Here is a 13,908-nt window from a genome sequence, read left to right as displayed (position 1 = left end):
TGTGTCTATGTGCCTGTGGTTCTGTCAGTGTGATCATGTGATGTATCTGACCCCAGGAATGTGTCAATAAAGTTTCCCCTTCCTGGGACAATGAATTCACGGTGTTCTTATTTCAATTTCCAGGACTGTATAAATAATAATTGGGATACTGCGGTGCTCTTTCCTTTTGCTGCATGTATTATCTAGCAGACATTTTCAGTTCAAAACAACGCTGGCAAATACGCGTACTTGGTAAATTATTCAGCTGGCACGAATTACTGACAGTGGGGAACGCTCGCATTATGTGCATAGGTGCTGCAGGTTGCTGGAATGCGAGAGACGGAGAGGGATAGGGGGTAGGAGGAGGGGGGGGGGGGGGTTGCGGTGCTACGGTGATTCTAGCAACCTTGGCGCGGGTCACGCGTTCCCTTGACATTCGCTCCCTGCCTCTGCAGCGAGCCGAGGATTAAAACCTCGTCGTACAATTAAGAGGTGCCCGGCAGGCGGCGCTAAAATTAGAAGCCGGCCACGGCCGGATGCGCCTAATAGAGTCGGCAGCGTAGCGCAGCTCATCGCCACACAGCAGAGCGTCGCTCCTGATCACAAGGCAGGCCTGGTGGGGCGCTGCGTCAGCACGCGGCGCGCCGTACCTGGCCAGTTCGCAAACCACACTGCCAGGAAAAAAAATTTCAACATCAAGAAGGAATTGTGTGCGACACAAACGAAAGATGGTACGCGTTTTTCTATATCTGACAGATGATGTCTATTTCAATTTCGAGCCTGTCGCCCAAGAGTGGCGCTACTATGAGGTTTGCTTCGTATACACGCTGTAACGGTCGTGAGCGTTAGTTAAGCCGTCGGCACACGGACCGTGCTGTGGAACGTCAACGTTGAGCGTGCTAAGTTCAATGTGCTGATGAACGCTCAGAAATGATGCGACTTGTGCATTTGGTACGTGGGCCCCAACGTGGTATACGCGATCACAACGCACTCCAGTGCCAGTTGCGGGATGTTTCTAGTTCGTATATCACACTGTTTACTAAACGAGCGCGTGTAAAATTCTCACGTTAGCTCTATTAAAACGCACATTTCCTCCATCGTCCACGAAAAGGAACGTACCACGTCCAATCAATAAGGACACAGGCTTATAAAAGTTCCATTGCAAACAGTGCGGTACAAATTTGGAATACTTCTCCGCACAAGATAAACATTATTTCATCATCCCCACATTTTAGTAAAACCCCAAGGTCAGTCTTACTTCATCACCGTTCCTGCCCAGAAGCAGAATCTTAAACATGTGAATTACGAAGCGTAAAAGAAAAAGGAGCAAAATATCTCTATAGAAGTAGCGCAAGCTGTCCTGTAGATTAAGCCAATCGAACAGTCACCCCTCAAAAAAAGGTGAACTTATATCTACATAATATCCAATATTACAGTATATACCTATATTCAACTAATAATAAAGTATCAGAACCTAATAAAAACGCGAATGTTGGGGGAAAAATTTCTGTAGTGTCGAGACGCGAACCACGGCCTTAGCAACCAACATGATACAGAGCATTGACGCTACCCACAACGCTAAACCAACACCACGTTTCTTGTTTTTAATCAGTATGTCACCACTTGCTGAAAACCTTAATCGTAGATATGTTACTAATTGAAATTTAATTATAACAAATCGTACCAAGAACAATGCGTTTTGGGTGGATCTTCAGGGTGTCGCTGCCTTCAAATAGCCTACTCTCATAATACGCAAGTAACAATAATTCTTTTGCCACGAATATGATGTTCCTCATTATTTTATTGGAACGAATCACAAAGTTAACAACGGGTTGTCCAGCGATTCTCAATTTGAGGGTGCTCAGAAACGGCATATACACATATGGGCTTGAAATGAATGCCAATATGGCGCCTCACAACTCTGTACTGAAGGGAGACGGCGTGCATGTGAAGTGGGTGGCGTTGTGCCATCTCATTGGTCAACGCTCAGACGCACGCTCAGAATATCTGAGATGCCAGATATTGCTCTGCACGTTCGGAAAGACTCCCGAACTTACTATTCCACGCTACGACGTCAGAAACTCGGCACGCTCAACGTTCGGATGCACGGTCCGTGTGCCGACGGCTTTACAGTTGAGACTGGAAGTGATGAGTTGATGTTAGTAAGAACGTATTTAAGGCGGCAAGGATGCCATTATCAATACCGCACTCAGTTTCAAGAAGGTCGTGTAATAGGTTTACGAAAGCTTGATGTTCCTTCTGCGGTATTGCAGAAAAGCTTAGCAAGAATGTAGCCACCGTAGATGACTGCTGGCAGCGGTGTTCACGAGAACGTGCGGTCGCAAGAACACCGGGCTCGGGACGGCCATGTGGCACTATCATGACGGAAGACCATCGTGTTCGGCGTACATCCCTGGCACATCGAACTGCACCTGCAGCAGGAATCTGAGCAGCAGTTGACGCCACAGGGAAACGAGGAAGTGTTACAAATATACTACTTCAAGGACATCTCCGAGCCAGATGCCCTGTACCGTTCATTCCACTGACCCCCGAACCACTGCCATTTGCGCATTCAGTGGTGTCAAACGAGAGCTCATTGGAGGGCAGAGTGGACGTCTGCTGTGTTTTCTGATGAAATCTGGATCTGCCTCGGTGCCAGTGATGGCCATGTGATGGTTAGGAGGAGGCCAGTTGAGTCTCTGCAACCAACCTGTCTGCATGCTAGTCACACTGGACCTACACCTGGAGCTATAGTCTGAGATGCGATTTCGTACGACAGCAAGAGCACTCTCGTGGTTATTCCAAGCACCCAGCATTCCAGGGGGTTTTTTCCAACAGGATAACACCCGCCCACATACCGCTGTTGTAACACGAAGTGCTCTACATGTTTCCTTGGTCTGCATGATGATCAGATCTGTCTCCACTGGAGCACATGTGAGACATCATCGGACGAAAACTCCACCATTATCCACAAACAGCATTAACCGTCCCTGTACTGACCGATCAAGTGCAAACTACGTGGCACTTCATCCCACGAACTTACATCCGGCACCTGTACAATAAAATAAATGTATGTTTGCATGATTGTATTCAAAAATACGGCGGTTACACCGTTATCAGTGTACCAACATTTCGCATTTGCGATGGCTTGTCTCGCGCTTACATTAATCTGTGATCTTGCAAAGTTAATCACTTAAATATGTTACCTACACAAATATATTCGCGAAATTTCATTACTCTAAATTAATCATTTTTTGGTGTTGCGAATTTCCGCCAGGGGTACCGCACGGCTGAAACAGCACTGTACGTCCATAAGGAATTTGGCTAACCTCACATCCGGTAGCCAGAGAGACAGACTGCTCCGACTTAGTGTGAAAAAGGTTTGAATTGGCCGCTAAAACCGTATATTCCGTAAAAAGTAGGATAGGTTGTCATCTCCTACCGGTTATCTACAAAATCACTTGGTTCTTCATCATTCAAAATTATATAACCGCAATGGAAACACTTGCGCCACTTACTGTAAGCAGAGTGTCGTATAATGGTGCATTGATGCTTCGTGAAAATGAAATGAAATAAACATTGAACATCCTATACCGAACAGATTATAATTTTACGAAGTACGAACTTCATTAACGTCTTTCGTAATCCCTTGCCACCTGTTTATCACTGTATGAACCCGTCAATAAATGTCGGTATATTCTCAAAAGCTAGCTTTGTTTTTCTCCTCTGAAATATGGCTGCTGTTATGGGATATCTTAAGACAGGCTCACAACAGCACTGGTCCACAGGAGAGACAACAGGATTCAGTATTTTCTCTCGGTCGCACAATTAGCAAGCACTAAATGAATCCACGGGGAAACTTGTAATTAAAATTCAGGGCCAAGAAATAAATGGACAAGTTAATAACAAATTCCGTTTACTGGCATTACTTTCGTTCGTACTACGCCAGTATGCATTTCTAAGCCACAGCTTCGTCAGGACGCTGTAATTTCTTACGTACAGGGTGCTTATAATTAAACCTTCGCTACTTGAAAGGGCCCCACGAAAAACGAGTGATCGTAGGACAATGAAACTTGGTCGAAACATTTACAAGGAGATGCGGAAGAGAAATAAAGGATAACCACTGAAAGAAACGTTTGTTAATTGCGTACCATGTTACCGTTCCAGTGACGACCATCTGCAGCCACGACAGAAGATTCTCTACTGCGGGGCGAAACATCTCAGGTCGAGTCGTGACACAGCTCGTCCACCGCTTGAAGATCGTAACTGGCATCCAGCATTCTCAGACATGGCAACAGCAACGTTTTCAACAAAGAGGAGCTCCCCGTACTCCTTTAACGCGTCGACATTCGCGAAGAGCAGCAGCACCGTTGCCGTTTATTTTTTATTTTATTTTTTACACAGTTTTACGATTAAGGCCGTGCTCATCTTGTCCAGATCCACGTTGACTGTCTGCAGCTGTAAAGCCCAATGCTGCTTGTGTTTCAACCCAGCGTCGCAGTACCAGTACCGGTGCCTAGCGGCAAGCATGCCACTAACACAAATCCTGCAGCGCACGGTCTGAACATCATTCCAATAATACTGGGTAGCCATAAGGTAAATAGTTTTTCGTGTACACTAGGTCTACTAGCCAAAGTTTATTTATAACCACCTTGTACATGACATCACCATGCAGCAACTCCCACACATTCTACATATAACGCGTGTGTTACAAAATAATACTTTTAAAGTATTAGGCGAAATTCGCTGTTTGGGCGGAAAAATAATTTAGAATGTTTGGAGAGGGTATAAAACGTAGACTGACAACAAGAAATAGACAATTTAAGTATTCTAGAATATCAAACGCAAAATTCTTACTGTTATGATCTTCGTCGAAAGCAAGTACAGGTATGAAGAAGCCCAGTCTCGTAAAAGAAGAAATTAGCCGTCACAGCAGTCCTCTTCTTCCTGAAACGTGCACAGAAAACATAACATTAAGTTCTGCAAGTAATGGTGACACAGATAACATCCTTTTCAATGCAAGATGGCAAGTGGAAGAAGGCGCTTAAGCGGAGCCTGCTTACTTTACTACGAAAATTATCTAAGTAGGTCCGCGGCTTACGAGGTACGCTTCGTTCCGGTGACCTCGACGCAGCCTCCAAGGCGGTGTGACGCCCTGCGTAAAAGAAAAACCCGAGGGTCAATACGGCTCCTGAGCCGTCATTAAAGAGCACGCGCCGTGCCACCCTCCTGCCACAGTAATGTTGTGCAATCGCTCCTACGCATTTGTGGCTCACTGTAATCAGCTCGGAAATGCTTTTATACACGACGATTATCGGAGTCGTACCCCACTCAATGCCCCGAGTTCCACTTTGCGTTTCCCCTCCTAAAAGCTTCCCTGTTTTCCATTGTTACACTGAGAAAAAGCTATAACTGATCACAGTTTACGCATACTGCCTAAGTGGAATGAAGTGACCGTCTTCTAAAGAAATATTTTTTTTTTGTTTTCTCAGCCTCGGGGTCACACAAATACTATCGAGTCCAGTTTCGCTGCCTTAATAACTTATTTTCAAATTGTTGTGTGTAGACAAGACAGTCTAGACACAAGGCGAGGAAGCCGAAAGGGCACGCGTCAACTCACGCCGCCTTGCGTTAAGTCTGAAACAGGATACGTAATGAATGCTATAAAGAAAAGTACGTAGCTGCTGGAATACTTAACTTTAATCCATCATTTGTATACAGCATTCTTGATGATACAAGTGAGACTCTCTCTAGAAATGGTTAATGGCGCCTTGCTAGGTCGTAGCCATGGACTTAGCTGAAGGCTATTCTATCTATCTCTCGGCAAATGAGAGAAAGGCTTCGTCAGTGTAGTCGCTAGCAAAATCGTCGTACAACTGGGGCGAGTGCTAGTAAGTCTCTCAAGACCTGCCGTGTGGTGGCGCTCGGTCTGCAATTACTGACAGTGGCGACACGCGGGTCCGACATGTACTAATGGATCGCGGCCGATTTAAAGCTACCACCTAGCAAGTGTGGTGTCTGGCGGTGACACCACACAAATGATTGTTGAAAAAGATAGGTAGGACAGTAGGAAACAAGAAAACTAAATTACAAATACAGAGAACTACGTTCTTGAATCTGTTACACAGTAAATCATCGACTGAACACAACTGGAGAAGCGCCTAGACTGTCAACAGATCTGCACTCTGACTGTTGGAACTGAAGGCGACAGTTAACTGCGTATTATTATTAGGATAAAACAAACACCGTCCGAACACGCCTTTAAGGTCCAACGGAACCGACCGACCGCCGTGTCATCCTCAGGCCTTAGGCATCACCAGATGAGGATACAGAGGGGCATGTGGTCAGCACAGTGCCCTGCCGGCTGTTGTTATTTCTCGTGACCGGTGTCGCTACAGCTCAGTCGAGTAGCTCCTCAATTGGCCTCATGTCGGCTGAGTGCACCCCGCTTGCCAACAGCACTCGGCAGACCCAGACGGTAACCATCCAAGCTTTAGCCAAGACCAACAGCGCTTAACATTTCACCGAACTGTGTCATATTATGGAACACAAAAGATATGTAGAAGTATTATTCTGAAAGCTAGAATTTAGCATATAGTTCTGTGCAATCGTAGCTGAGCTCGTGTGTACACCGTCCATTCAAATAGTTCCGAGATTCATTTTATTCCTGGAATTCAAGCGACGTCAGTGTAGTAAATACGATGGTAGCTTGCACCAAAATTGTAAACAACATATGAGAATTCATCAGCTGTTGTGAGCAAGCAGCATTAAGTAGAGGAGGTGCGACTGACTGTAGTGTGTCAGTGCTGTTGCGGCACAAATCGCAAGGGAGCAACATCTCTAAGTCAGACATTCTCCAAAATGTTTCTGAGAACTAGGAAAGTGTGTGCAAAGTTTGTCTCGCACAGCTGACCTCCGGAAAAAAAATAACGATTCGTGGACACCTCTCACGACTTCATTGAAATGCAAATCGCGCACATTTCTTTTGTATTAAAAATCATCACGGGTGACGAGACTGTGTTGTCAATATGAACGTACCACAAAATGATAAAATGCAGAAATTCATTGTGTCAACCCACTGACGATATGTAATCGGCGTTAAAGCCGCAGTGGCGCGCGAGTTGAACATTCAGAAGAAGGATATTTCTGACAGTGCCATACGTTTGTACAAACACTCTCTGCGTTGTACTCGAGTGGGTTGGAAGAGAGGAACTATGAAGAAAACCTTAAGCATTAATTAACATAGCCGGCCGAGTTGGCCGAGCGGTTCTAGGCGTTACAGTCTGGAACCGCGCGACCGCTACGGTCGCAGGTTCGAATCCTGCCTCGGGCGTGGATGTGTGTGATGTCCTAGGTTAGTTAGGTTTAAGTAGTTCTAAGTTCTAGGGGACTGATGACCTCCGAAGTTAAGTCCCATAGCGCTCAGAGCCATTTGAACCATTTTTTGAATTAACATATTGCAAAGCTTTTCGAGCAAGTTCCACTCAACTTCAGGCTTTTATACATGTAGAAAAATTGTTGCTTGGAAATAAATATCTTAAACTAAATTAACATAAGGCTTTTTGTTTATTGTTCGCTGCTGGTGTGACTGTTCTGTTATCTGGGGGGGGGGGGGGAGGGGGGGGGCAGTGGTTGACCAGAAATTGATGGTCAGTGATGCCCTGTCCTGGTGTGGGGCTGTGTCTCGTTGTTTATTATTACTGACACGACAGTGATTGACGTCTCAAATGGCCTGCCACTGCCCTCCCCCCCCCCCCCCATTCCCTCCCTCCAAATACCCCCATAGCTACACCAGCAGCGAATAATAAACAAAAAGTCTCCTGTATGTATAAATGCCTGATGATAAGCAGAACGTGCTCGAAACGCGTTACAGTATATTAAATTAAACATAAAAACAAACAAAAGCGACTGGTAGCAAAAAATACAAATAATTAATTATTCCACGCAGCCAAGGTTCCCTAACGGAATAACTAAAGAATTAAAGCCACCGTCTTAACGTTTCTCTGTTTTTTAGTACTCCAGTCTCGAAACTTTTTGGACTGAGGAGGTATTTCGTATAAAGCAGGACCAAGAGGAAATATGTTTTTTTTTCTCGGTATTAGAGGACTATCTTCTTGCTACACATCACCGATACTGGCATGAGAATACCACTTTACACAGGAACAGCTACTTTGCACTGCCTTGTCTTTCAACTTTAGCTTTTATAAAAAGTTTCGATGGCAACATTGATAACAGTCATATCAAAGTCTCGTCTACACACCGTTAAAAAACATACACCGAGCTCATAACACAGTGCGAAACCGCCACTACGCCTAACTGCAGTGAGATCCTACGCATTCCGGAGTAGAAAATACTTTATGCCAGCAGCAACAGTGGCAGAGTTTTTCATGAAATACTCAGGTTGCAGAAATCGGCGAACTACTGTGCAGTTCCCACCATCGTTTCCCAGTACAACCTACCTGCTGTTTTCGAGCTACAGATGTGAGAAACGCTATTCTTGCAAGGTCTTCGTTATCGCAAAATTGTTTGCCAGGAGACAATGCATGAAAAATTTCCGTCGGTGCAGCCTTGACGAATACATTGTGCAGGGCTTTCTTGCGGCAGACAGGTCTCCGATCCACCCACGTGTACAAAAGACGGCTCTCCTTGTGTGTATATACCTGGTGGGACCCGGCTTTGTTCAGAATACTTCCCAATGAACCCCCCTCCTCCTCCCCCCCCCCCCCGCACCACGACGTCAACATCGTCATGTCCACTGGTTTCCACAATGAGTGCTAGCGTGGGAGGGGGGTTTCGGGTGGAGGGAGAGGGGGAGGATAGCGGAATGTCGGGGATGGGCTAGAGGAGAACTTCCATAGGCAGTGGGCTCTCGTTCCTGCTCGGTAACATATACCCGACTGTCAAGAATCTCCTTCAGTCAACCGCAAACCGTTTCCGTTTCTTTTTTTTGACAGTTACAATCAGTCCTTTCAAACCGCAAGTATCCAGTACAGTACAGGGCGATTCATCTACAAGAAATGATTTTATTTTTTGAACGGCGCAAGACATCGAAACGAAGTTATCGGCTAGTGATAGTAGGGCAGTGGCACGTAATTTTGTTATTTTGATAATACTCTTAACTCTTACAACAATCGAGATATTGAAGCAACTACTTTTATTAAATGGAAAAGTATATATTTTTCAAGGGCGTATAGACGAGACTGTGATGTGACGCTTGACAATGTTGCCGTCGAAACATTTAGTAAAAGTACTTAAGTGAAGTCGAGTGATTTATCCATTTATTGTTAGTAGTTCACCCTGGATACTGGTTTGGAGTATTTGTAATTCCGTTACCCAGAAGTTGACACCATCATTGTACAGCACAATATTGCATCCCACTAATATTCAACGCCAAAATGTATCGTTGCTAATGCGTGTTTTGCATTAAAAGAAAGTATCAGCTCTGCACTCATTATTCGAAGAGCGTTGAGACAGTGCGCATCGCACAGTTTCATAGAAATTACTAATTCATGGTATGATGCACTGAGGTGACCAAAGGTCATGGGATACCTCCTGATATCGTGTCGGGTCTCCTTTTCCTCGGCGTAGTATTGCAACTCGATGTAGCATGGGCTCAACAAAAAAGTGGTTGGAAGTCCTCTGCAAAAATATTGAGCAATACTGCCTCTTAGCCGTCCATAATTGTTAAAGTGTTGCCGGTTCAGGATCTCGTGCACGAACCGACCTGTCGACTATGTCACATAAATGTTCAATGGGATTCATGTCGGGCGATCTAGGTGGCCAAGTCATTCGCTCGAACTCTGCAGAATATTCTTCAAAACAATCGCAAACGTTTGTGGCCCGGTGACATGGCGCATTGCCATCCATTAAAATTTCATCGTTGTTTGGGAATACGAATGGCTGCAAATGATCTCCGAGCAGACGAACATAACTATTTCCTGTCAGTGATTGGATCAGTTGGACCAGAGTACTCAGCCCATTCCACGTAAACACATCCCATCGCTATGGAGCCACCACCATCTTGCATATGCCTTGTGGACAACTTGGGTCCATGGCTTCGCAGTGTCTGCACCTAATTCGAACAGAACCATCTGTTCTTACGAACTGATATCGGGACTCATCTCACCAGGCCCACGATTTTCCAGTCATCTAAGTTCCAACCGATATTGTTACGAGCCCAGGAGAGGCGCTCCAGACTATATCATTCTGTTAACAAACACACTCCCGTCAGTAGTCTGCTGGCTAACGGATACTGTTAGCGCTGACAACTCCACGAAAACGCTGCTGCTCTTCGTCGTTAAGTGAAGGACATCGGCCACAGCTGTGTCCGTGGTGAGAGGCACTGTCTGAAACTTGGTAGTCTCGGCACACTGTTAACACTGTGGATCTCGGAATGTTGAAATTCGAATACATGGATCACCCGAGTGCAAGCTACAGTTCTACCAAAGCACTGCCCTTTTATATCTCGATTACGCGATACTACCGCCATCTGTATATGTGGATATCGCTATCCAATGACTTTTGTCACCTCAGTATGTATTGAACGATCGTTCTCCCAGGACTGCCACCTGAGAGATCCATTGCAAGAGGCAACACGCAATAAGATGATTCCAATACTAATGACTTGTGAAATTTTGTCAAGTTCATGCGCATGCAGGAATTTGTTTTGTTTTCCTTTCAGGCAAAAAAATGATTTTGGGTGGTCAGTAAAGAAAGACCTCTTTTTATCAGTTCTCTGACTGGTTTTATGCGTCCCGCAAGGAATTCCTCTCCTGTGCCAGCCTTTTCATCCCAGCGTAGCAACGGAAGCCTACGTTCTCAGTTATTTTCTCGGTGTATTTCAGTCTCTTCCTCTACCGTTTTTACCCTCCTCCTAGTACCGTGGAAGTTATTCCCTGACGTCGTAACATATGTCCTACCACCCTGTCCCTTCTTCTCTTTCGTATTTTCCATACGTTGTTTTCCTCGTTAATTCTCCTCATTCTTTACCTTATCAGCTCGTATAATTTTCAACATTCCTTGTAGTAACACATCTCAAAAAAAAAAAAAAAAAAAAATTGGTTCAAATGGCTCTGAGCACTACGGACCTTAACTGCTGTGCTCATCAGTCCGCTAGAACTTAGAACTACTTAAACCTACCTAACCTAAGGACATCACACACATTCATGCCGGAGGCAGGACTCGGACCTGCGACCGCAGCGGTCGCGCAGTTCCAGACTGTAGCGCCTAGAACCGCTCGGCCACTCCGGCCGGCACCACATCTCAAATACTTCGATTCTCTTCCTCCCGTTTTCCCACAGTTGATCTTTTACTACCATACAATGCCGTGCTCCAAACGTGCATTCCCAGAAATTTCTTCAAGTTAAGGCCTGCGTTTGATACTAGTAGACTTCTGTAGGCCACGAATACCATTTTTGCCAGCGCTAGTCTGTTTTTTACGTCCTTCTTGCTCCGTCTGTCATTGGGTACTTTGCTGCCTAGGTAGCAGAATTCCTTAACTTCGTCTACTTCATGATCTCAAATTATGATGTAAGCTTCTCCCTGATCTCTTTCCTGCTACTTCTCATTACTTCCGTCTTTCTTCGATTTACTCATTCATTTCAAAAGATCCTGTAATACTTCACTGTCAGTAAGGGTAGCAATGTCATCAACGAATCTAATCATTGATATCCTGTCACTCCGAATATTAATTCCACTCTTAAACCTTTGTTTTATTTCTATCAATCGATGTATAGAGTGAACAGTGGGGGCGGAGGACTAAATACCTATCTTACACCCTTTTTAATCCGAACACTGCATTCTTGGTTTCTTATTGTACGAGGGCTATTCGGAAAGTAAGGAACGAACGGTAACTAAACGAAAACCACAGTGAAGATCCGATGAAGCTTTGTACAGGCGTATTGGGCAGTGTCTCTATTATCCCCATACATAGGGTCGCGTCACTCTTCTTCGTTCTGAGAGCACACTGATCGCGTAAAGATGAGTAGAAAATAGTGTCTCCCGCCAAGTGTGGGCCTCTACCGAGAGATTTTGCCCAATTTCATGCAACCTGACATGACAGATTTCGGCCACACACTGCAGGGGCGATGAGGAAGCTCCTCCAGCGTTTTCGACCGGACATGTTTGACAACCCAGCATAAAGCTCGGACTTGAATCCCTCTGATCTTCATCTCTTCCCACATGAACCGTTGGATATGAAAACAACATTTTGGCACAGACAGTGAGCTGTAGTCCGCCGTAGAAGTCGGAAAGCACATGAGGCTGCCTTCTACAGTACTGGCCATTAAAATTGCTACACCACGAAGATGACGTGCTACAGACGCGAAATTTAACCGACAGGAAGAAGATGCTCTGATATGCAAATGATTAGCTTTTCAGAGCATTCACACAAGGATGGCGCCGGTGGCGACACGTACAACGTGCTGACATGAGGAAAGTTTCCAACTGATTTCTTATACACAAACAGCAATTGACCGGCGTTACCTGGTGAAACGTTGTTGTGATGCCTCGTGTAAGGAGGAGGAATGCGTACCATCACATTTCCGCCTTTGAGAAAGGTCGAATTGTAGCATATCGCGATTGCGGCTTATCGTATCGCGACATTGCTGCTCGCGTTTGTCGAGATCCAATGACTGTTAGCAGAATATGGAATCGGTGGGTTCAGGAGGGTAATACGGAACGCCGTGCTGGATCCCAACGGCCTCTTATCACTAGCAGTCGAGATGACAGGCATCTTATCCGCATGGCTGTAACGGATCGTGCAGCCACGTCTCGATCCCCGAGTCAACGGATGTGGACGTTTGCAAGACAACAACCATCTGCACGAACAGTTCGAAGACGTTTGCAGCAGCATGGACTATCAGCTCGGAGACCTTGGCTGCAGTTACCTTTGACGCTGCATCACAGACAGGAGCGCCTGTGATGGTGTGCTCAACGACGAACCTGGGTGCACGAATGGCAAAACGTCATTTTTTCGGATGAATCCAGGTTCTGTTTATAGCATCGTGATGGTCGCATCCGTGTTTGGCGACATCGCGCTGAACGCACATTGGAAGCGTGTATTGGTCATCGCTATACTGGCGTATCACCCGGCTTGATGGTATGGGTTGCCATTGGTCACACGTCTCGGTCATCCCTTTTTCGCATTGACGGCACTTTGAACAGTGGACGTTACATTTCGGATGTGTTACGACCCGTGGTTCTACCCTTCACTCGATCCCTGCGAAACCCTATATCTCAGCAGGATAATGCACGGCCGCATGTTGCAGGTCCTGTACGGGCATTTCTGGATACAGAAAATGTTCGACTGCTGGCCTGTCCAGCACATTCTCCAGATCTCTCACTAATTGAAAACGTCTGGTCAATGGTGGCTGAGCAACCGGCTCGTCGTAATACCCCAGTCACTACTCTTGATGAACTGTGGTATCGTGTTGAAGCTGCATGGGCAGCTGTACCTGTACACGCCATCCAAGCTCTGTTTGACTCAATGCCCAGGCGTATCAAGGCCGTTATTACGGCCAGGGGTGGTTGTTCTGGGTACTGATTTCTCAGGATCTATGCACCCAAATTGCGTGAAAATGTAATCACATGTCAGTTCTAGTATAAAATATTTGTCCAATGAATACCCGTTTATCATCTTCATTTCTTCTTGGTGCAGCAATTTTAATTGCCAGTAGTGTATTATGGGGCTGCTGGAAAGTTGGTACAACGCTACGACAGAAGTCTAAATACAAGCGGCGACTATGCAGAGAAGTATCTGAAAGGCGTAGCTATCTGTTGCAAGTAAGCCCGCATCTCGTGGTCGTGCGGTAGCGTTCTCGCTTCCCACGCCCGGGTTCCCGGGTTCGATTCCCGGCGGGGTCAGGGATTTTCTCTGCCTCGTGATGGCTGGGTGTTGTGTGCTGTCCTTAGGTTAGTTAGGTTTAAGTA

At 45.7% G+C, this 13,908-nt stretch overlaps 1 protein-coding gene across 1 annotated transcript in view; it reads right to left on the bottom strand.

Moving 5' to 3' along the window:
- Positions 1-13,908, bottom strand: part of LOC126183392 (uncharacterized) — a 661,091-nt gene that overhangs the window by 615,953 nt on the left and 31,230 nt on the right. The window contains exon 2 of the mRNA XM_049925338.1: positions 4,837-4,926. The gene's annotated coding sequence lies outside the window, so the exon portion shown is untranslated. The remainder of the gene's footprint in view (positions 1-4,836; positions 4,927-13,908) is intronic.

Source organism: Schistocerca cancellata, chromosome 1 (assembly GCF_023864275.1).
Source record: "Schistocerca cancellata isolate TAMUIC-IGC-003103 chromosome 1, iqSchCanc2.1, whole genome shotgun sequence".
Lineage (NCBI taxonomy): Eukaryota > Metazoa > Arthropoda > Insecta > Orthoptera > Acrididae > Schistocerca > Schistocerca cancellata.
Note: the sequence above shows the minus strand (reverse complement) of the source record. Positions and strands in the feature narration are given on the sequence as shown.